We start from the raw sequence: 8,832 nt of genomic DNA on the forward strand, positions 1-8,832 counted from the left end.
CTGACACCTAAAACAAGAACTGTACAAGACACGTCTCTCTAAGAACATGGCTTTACCCTTACAAAACACTTAATTAATCAAGTGTACAGACTTATGATAAATTTAAGCCACCAGAAGACATATAGGCTGAAATAGAAATGATGGTTTAAAAGTAAATACGATATTCTACTCCATTAAATACAGTAGAAACTTCAGCATATATTTTCCTTTTGTTTCCATTATTAGGAAATAAATATGCTTTCCACATGGTGTAACTTTAAATATACGAGTTGAAATTTGACATTTGGAGGAATATTTATTTAAAAGGCATTTCTTAATATCATTATAATTTTCAAATACCATGGAGATCTTTTTAAGTCTTTTTTTTAAATATTATTTACCATTTTAACAGTGTTAGAGTTGGTGTTGTCATCTTGCGGAACCATTTTTCAGCCAGTTACATGAAGATCTTCTGCAAAAAAGCCACCAAAAAGACCATACTTAACTTTCCTTATCATGACACTGTATTTTGTTTTTAAAATGTTACAGTATCCTAGATCACTTAGGCTGAGTCACCACTTTATGATACGCAAAAAAAGATAAAAAACAGTATCATTATGTAGTCTACAATGTATGTTCACGTAGCTGATTACACTAAAGCCAACAGGCTCAATAGCTCGTCCAACTCTACTGTTCTCCACATGCAGTAAATGACTTCTGAGGACAGGATATATAACTCCACCACTGACACTTAATGTGCAATCTTATTTCTATAGCACTAAATGTTTCTTTGTGCAGATTATCACTTTTTTCATGCAAAAAGTTCCCCCCTAAAAGAGAAAATCATAAGAAGTTCACAAAATATGAAATAGCTTTTATTGTATTGACAATTAGGGAAGAGAACATTACAGGAACTGCCAAATCATTGCAAAACAGGCGCATTGCTTCTAGTTGTTCTATGAAGAAAACGCGCACACCCCCCAAAAAATACATAATAACAAGAATAACAAGAGACCCAGAACGGCAGCTCAGTCACAAACCATGGTGCAAGCAAGTCAGCTTGAAATTCTTCCTTGTATTTACTCAAGATTATTTCATATACCATTTGAAAGACAACGTACCAAGATAAGGTTTGCATACAGAAGAAATGGTTTTAGTTTTTCCAGTTATACCAGCTGCTCCATTAATACAAGTTCTGGGATAAAGCCCCTCCCCCCTTAACATGTGCTGTCATCAGGTGATTCTCATTTCACATTTGATTACTTTCGAAATAAGACAAACAGAGACACTGCACTGACTCTTAACCAGAAAAAAAGCTGAAAGTAAACAGACAGACGTTTTACACCCATCCTTTTAAATCTGGAGAAGTACATTAAAGCAACGTTAATTTAACACAACTCTGACCTCCACTCCACTTTCAAGGGGTATCACAGGATGAGAGCAAAACCAAGAATCTTCAGAAAAGATGGAAAGGTGAGCCTTATGCAACATGACAATTACATTCACTACAGCCCTGTAATCTTTACGCAAGGGAAGTTTCCTGTAGAATATAGTGAAGCAAACAACCCAAAAAAAGAAACTGAAGCCAAGTTTTTCACACCAGTACCGAGTACTGCAAGTAGAGACCACTGTTCCTAGCTAAATAAAAAGTTATACAAGACCAAAGTTTGCAGAGAAAACACAGTAATTTTAGTACCAACATAAGAGAATTTAGCTTAACATAAAGAGATGTTTCAGGAATCTGGCAGGGCGCAACCTAACAGTCATACTATCAAACTGTCATGGCCCAGATGGATCCTGGTATCTAAGGAATAAAAGCAACACTTGGAAAAGTTTCCTATTCAGCACTTACGCAAAATTCATGAAACAAAGTTTCAAACAAATTTTCTTATATAGAAATGGTAATGGACAATATAACGGTAATGCAGAATATTAATCTATTGCATACTTTGGAGTCTTTACCAGCTACCTGAGTATCTAAGCACATACTTCTCAGTGCTACTTTCAGGTTAGCAGAGTGGAAGTTGACGAGCGGAACTGACACTGCCCTTCTTATGCTCTTCCAATAGCATTAGAAGAAAAAACTTCATGTTAAGCTGCCAAGGCCTCTGTGTTACCATGTACAGAGCAATCTCTTAGCCACCAGTAGCTATACACTGAATATTACCTAAGAATGACAAGTGACATCCATTTCACGTGCTACCCATCTAATCTTGTCTAATGCAAGATCTAAACATATCACGCTTTGTCACAGGATAAACAGCCACGGATCTCCGATAAGAACAAGCACAGCAGCCTTCAAAACTACATATCACTCTTGTATCTGAAAGCTGAGCCTGCCAGGTATCCGAGAAATCGGTAAAATTGGAGAAGATTCAGAAACGTGCTTTCAGAGCGAATGGGGTCTTCTCCTCTCCTGCCTGCCGACAGATATCTTCGGGGAAAAGCGGCAGGAACAAAGAAGAGAAGGAAATGAGTAAACCTCCTCACACTCAGGAAAAAAGTGGATGCCTGAGGAGAGAGAAATACGGCTCAAGCCCTGGGGATCACAGCGGAGGAAGAACGAGCATCCGTCCCGCCCGGAACGCGGCCGCTGGGGCCGCAGGGGGAAGGGGAGGCGCAGCCCGAGCAGGGGAGCACGAAGCTCCTGGCAGCCCCGGCGCACGGGGCAGCGGCTCGGCACCTGCCCGCTCGCTCCGGCACGGCGGAATCCGCCCCCCCCCCGCAGCCCCGGCTGCCCGGGCAGGGCGGGCACCCTCGGCTGAGGCAGGCGGGGAAGAGGGAGGCGCCGTCTCCCACACGGCTGGGACGGGGCCGCGGCCCGGCGGGCGGAGGGGAGGGGGCGGCACACGCTGCCTCCGACCGCCGCTGGACGCCGGCGGGAGGCGGGTCCGGCTCACGGCCGCACCGCCGCGGCCCGACACGACACGACACGACACGGCCCGGCCCGGCCCGGCGCGGCCCCCCCGCCCACGCGCGACGTGAGGGGGTAAAGTTCCCCTCCCGAAGCGAGGCGGGGCCCGGTCTCGCCCCCCTCAGCCCTGCGGGCCGGGGCCGGGACGGGCGAGGCCTCTCGCCCCGGCGACGGCTGACAGGCGCGGCGAGGCTGCGGGGGCAGCCGCCGCGGGACCCGCGGGCCGCCTCCCGCCGCGTACGGCCGCTTAGGGCTCGCAGCGGCCCCGTCCCCGCGACGGAGGCCGTACCTGAGGCCGCGCAGGGGCCCGGAGCTCCGTCCGGCGGCCGCACCGCCCGCTCCCCTTCCTTCCCCTCCCGCCCGCCCCTAAGATGGTGGCGTGCGAGAATCCATCCCCGAGGCCGCGAGCGAGCGCCGGCCCCGCCCCGCCCGCAGGCCGGCCCCATCGAGCCGCTCGGCCAGCCGCTCGCCGCCCCTGCCGCCCCCCCCGGGGCGAGTGTCGGCGCTCCGCGGCCTGGCCCCGGGAGCGGGCCCGTCTCCCCGCCGCCTCTGCCGGTGCGGGCACGGAGCCGGGAGGTCTGGGGGCTAAAGGCCTGAGGGGCCGGGGCCAGGGCCGGCGGAACGCAGCCTCGCTTCGTCTCCCGCTTGGAAAGGCTGAGCGTGCCGCCGGCGCTGGGCTCCCCGCCGGAGGGGTGGCGGCAGCGGGCCCCGCCCGGCACAGGCAGCCGGCGGCAGGCGTGGGGCCCGGCCCGGGGCCGGCGGGGGGCGGCCGGCGCCTGCCTGAGCGGCGAGGAGGAGGCGGGACGCGGAGTCGCTGCTGCTCGCAGCGGCCGTGAGGCTCCCGCGGGCCGGGGCAGAGCCTGGCAAACCCGGGGCGCCGCCCGTTTCCCCAGAGGCGGGGGTCGCCCCGGCGGGGTCGCTCGGCCGGGGCTCGGGGCAGCAGGGCCGGCTGCGGCCTGCAGCAGCGGCTGTCCCGCCTAGCTTGAGCATCTTTAGCGAGAGAGTGGGTAGAATAGCTCTGATGGAGGAGAGTTTCCTTCGGGTAGGCGAGCCATCTCCTAGCGTTTATAGGGCCTTTTCCAGAGCGGTGAGATAAGCAGGTCAAAAAAAAGAAGCCAAAAGCTGGAGGAACACAGAAGGCAGGGGAAGAGAGCAGGAACTGAAGAACTAGAGATGGAGAAGTGGGATGGAGCTTGAAACTAGTCTGTCAAAAAGAGGGAAGAAAGAAAAACCAATGTGAGCGAGACACTTGAGAAATGTCCTAAAATGCAGTGAGGTGGTGGAATCTTTGTTTCACAGTTACCGTAATCTTTACTCTTTGCAGTACGAGATCTCACAGGACGGGGAAGTAGTGGCAGCTAATTACATGCTCAAAACAGATGTCTGCTTCGCTATCAACACACTTTTAATAGGATAAAAAAAGCGAAATTGTATAGACATATAAGCTACATTAAAGCACAGTTGCCTTAAGTTTAATTTTGAGATGCGTAAGTTATTGACTAACCAAGCTGTAAAAGGAAATACTAGGCAAACTTAAAATCTACCAAAAAATAGTGATTAAAATAAACTAGCATAGGCTTAGATGAAATTGCAAAATCAGGTTCTGGTCTTGTTTGTGTTGGGTTTGTAGTCCACATTACCTCCTTGTAGTCAGTGTTTATTAGTATTTAAGAATTGAGCTCATAATACCAACCTAAAGATAACCAATGGTGTATGCAATGTGTTGCAGATTATTTGGTATTCACTTGCTAACACAAATGCATCTTTTTGCAAAATTCAACTATTACATCTTCTGGGAATTTTAAACACTGAAATAATAGTAAGCAATGCATACAGATGAGTGGAAAGGTAAATGATATTTAATTGTGATTAGGTGATACATACAAAATAGCTGTGAAATTAATTTAAGTGCTATTCATGCTTAAAAACTGTTGAAATAAAACAAGGTATTTCACCCTTCCTACAAGTTAGTGATTGAAGAGATCCATTATCTCTCATATGAAAATGTTACGTCTTATCATCATATGGCTGGGTGAGTGTTACTGTTGGACTTGAAATATTTCCTGTATATAAATAAAAGTTACTTCTTAAGAAGACAAGAAAAACTTTTTAAGAACTTCTGGTCTGAAACTGGTTTGGGTTTTTTTTTGTGAGACTTCATTTCTTAACACAGCCATATTTTTATTTGCATATAGTAGCACTAAGAGACATCCAACAAGCTTGATGCCTCATAAAACTGGTTGTTAGAAGTAGTAAGATACAATCCCTTCCCTGAAGCATTTATAGTCCAAACAACACAAGGAAACGCAGTGAATTATGCTCTTGGTTCAAACTGTCTTTTTTTGGATGTATTCTGAGTATATATTATAAATGATACTGTATTGAGTTGTTGCGCTTCTGTCTTCACTATACTCTGCCTTGAAGCCAACATTGCCAAAATACGCAGCATGGTGCTCTTACATGAAATGTTGACTTTTCAACTTCGGAAAGAGATTTTAGGTAAAATCTGCAGGAAAATAGCAGTCCTCTTGAAATGGTGCTTTCTGTGGAATTTGGAGCAGCTGAAAATTACATCAAATGTAATTACAAAAATGTGTATGCATCTCACAGCATCTAATTTTCTTAGGCCTTGCACATCTTTGCTCTAAGTATTTATACTGAGACTCAAGTAAACTCACATGGCTTATCCAAGGTCAGTTAGTTAATAAGCAGCAAAACCTGAGAAGACAACCAAAGAGTTAGGACTACAGTACTCGGACAGAGAAACTACACATAATACTTCCTTATAGTTAATAGTGCTTTTACTAAATAATATCTTGAACATTGTTATGCATAATTTATATTAAAATGGAGTGAAAGTTTTATACTAAAAAAAAAGCTGCGTGTGTTCTTGTGAACAGGGAGAATAAGGCAACAGGGAAGGTGCTGATTCTCAGCCTCTTCTGTCTTCCCTGATCACACAGTGATAGAAAAGCTCTGGAAAAGGGGAATTCACCTGGAGAGCTAGCATAACAAAGCTCAACTTGGTTTGCTGCCCCTGGCAAGTGCTGTCCCACAGTGAGTGGCAGTAGCTGGTGCTAGGGATGGCAAAATACCTGGAGATGCACAGATATATCTTTCTTCCTTCAGTCTCCTTTGACAGTGGAAAGCATACAGAATCCCAACTGTAAATTAAAAACCATCTTTCTGAGCATAGTTCCACACATCCTCTCTTGTATGTGAGTCGTCGTCTTTATTTTTTTATGAGACTATGCAGCTGGCATCACAATGCGGTCACACAGCTAAATCCGACTTGTTAATGCTTTGATTTTAAACATTTTGACTGAGGCAGGCAAACAGGAGAATACTGCAGTTCTTAAGGTGGAGTGCCAAGCTTCTCTTCATGACAGGATGAGGCACTTACGCTGTGGTTCCTGAGGCATTTGAAGAAAAATGGGTCAACGTTGTCAGAAGCCCAGAAGTTTGTACTTTTTACACTTAGAAATATCACAGGACTCCTGTATTTTTAGCTCTTGACTTAGTAATTTGCTTCCTATTGTAAAAGTTCACATGATGATCTTGTGTCTTCTTTGAAAAACTATTATAAGAATCATTTCTTTTCCCCTTTTTTTTTTACTGTTCCTTTTTTAGGAATTAGAGTTTCAGTAGTCACATGTAATAAAACTGTATGTGTATTGCAAATATAAACATACTGCAATTTATTTTTCTTCTTGTGAATATTTTAGTTACATAAATAGCACTTTTATAGGCAAAGCAAAATTGTATCTACTTCCCAGCAGCACTGTCTCATTTTCATAAGAGAAAACATCCTCAATTTTATTTTACAAACCTGCTAAATGGCACTTCTAAACAAAATTAGAATTTAGTTTCTGGTCATGTATGTTCTACTTATGAGAACGTAATAGCTGATTTGGATGAAATAGATCAGATCCCAAGAAGGAAATTTAATACTCTGTAGGTCTCCTAACAGGTCTCTACAAAGAAATTGAATCTGCCTATTTTAGAGAAATGCTTCCTTCAGAAGGATTTGGATCAGAACTTTGATGAACAAGATGTTCCTGTTGATGAACAAGACAAAGCAGCAGAAGAAACTGTATTAAAATTGAAACCGTAAGAGTCAGTTTTGATCAACTTCTGTCCTCCTTAGGGGAAGGATCTGAGTGTTCAGGACTAGACTTGGTGTAGGATGTGTGACAGCAGAGTTTTCCCCTGTTCTGTTGGGTTAGACCAAAAGTCCACCTAGCTCAGAATCGTGTCTCCATGATGACTCGTAACGGAGGAGGCCTGGGAGAAGGGTAATGGAAACAAGGCACTTACAGACCAGTTGTTTCCATGGCACATCTTCGTAGTTTTTAGAAAGAAATGGTTTACAGCATCCTTATCTGGAAGTCTGTAATTCAGCCAATATATTTTATAGCTCTTGATGGACCTATGAACTTGGCTAATCCCTTCTGTGAACCCAGTTGTAGTGTAAGACATCAGCTGTTAAGGATTTATTCAGGTAGAGTCTTGTGGCGTAAAAGAAAATGCTTCCATTTTGCTTGGGTTTAGCCCACCAGTTAATAATCGTATCACATAACTTGGCATAGTTGCTCCACTTCACCTTCTTTGCACCATTTGAGTTTGAATGTGTCTTATAGTTGTCCTCAACTCCCTTGATGTGCCCTGAGTCCTGCTTTGCACGAAGCCACTTGTGACTGAGGGAACGGTTCTATTGCTTGACTATCCTCATTGCTTTTCCCTGCTCCTGATCCAGTTCTTGAGAAATTCAAACATCAAAATTTGGGTATATCATGAGTTAGACTATGATAGTTACAATTTCCACTTTGTTCTCAGTCCTCTTTTGTGTATTTACGGACATTTTGTATTTTTTACCCTTGCTGAGTTGTTATGCGGCTGTTTTCTTAACTGTTTTGCCTTATGCCAAGGCTCTAAGAAACTTCAGTGCTTAAAACTGTATTATTTTGAATAAAACCTATGCTGATTACTATGAAAACTGTCAGTACTTACAGGAAAAATGCTACGCTGCAGATGTATTAGAAGCAAAAACCACAAGTATTTTTGCAATGTAGCTTTTTATCAACCATTACTTTTAATAGCTGTAGAAAATGAACGAGAATCAAGAGCTTTTTCTGCTTCCTACTGAACATTACTTGCAAATATTAGCTAGTAATAAGATTACAGACTAGTAAAACAACTCGTTTGGGGAACTTGCCATCACTTATTTCACTCTCTCTACTTTTCTGATTTATAATAGTAAAGAAAACAGGAATCTTAATTGGCAATGGGATTTCCCAGACTGAAAATGACTAAATTGCTATCACTCAATTATTTTCAGTAGATGAATTGTGATCATAATTTGTTAAAAAAAGGCAATTTTAAAACCCATTTGGAAGGCTATCCAAGCAAAACAAAAAGTAAATGGAAAGTAAACCTTCAGAAGTGTTCCGAATTACAGAATTACCATGCCGTTGAGAAAAATCATATGCAGGAGGGGACTGCACGCATAACCTTCACGCATGTGAACAAGCAGAGAGTCATTTTAATACCATAGCTGGCAGAAATGCATGTGCGAGCACGAGTACCTGCTCTGTCTGGAGATGCAATCCAACAAAACCAAACAGGCCTTAACATAGAGTCAAATGTCATTTTAACTTACACCGAATATTCCCATAAAAGCAACTTTCTAAAGGTCAAGTCAGGCAGTTTTCCCAGCACAAGGCTAAACAGTTGGAATTGCATGTAATCTGACCCTGTTATGTTCAGAACACAGAACAGATTTTGATATTTGTACTTTTGCACATTCCTGTATGAATAATCATAATGATTCACTGAGGCTCATTTTAACATAAGGTACTATTCAAAGTGACTTGCAGTATTGCCCAATATGGTAATAGTTAACTGAGCCCCTGCTGGGCATGCCTAATATTCCAGATAAG

The sequence above is a fragment of the Pelecanus crispus genome, chromosome 5, assembly GCF_030463565.1.
Source record: "Pelecanus crispus isolate bPelCri1 chromosome 5, bPelCri1.pri, whole genome shotgun sequence".
Lineage (NCBI taxonomy): Eukaryota > Metazoa > Chordata > Aves > Pelecaniformes > Pelecanidae > Pelecanus > Pelecanus crispus.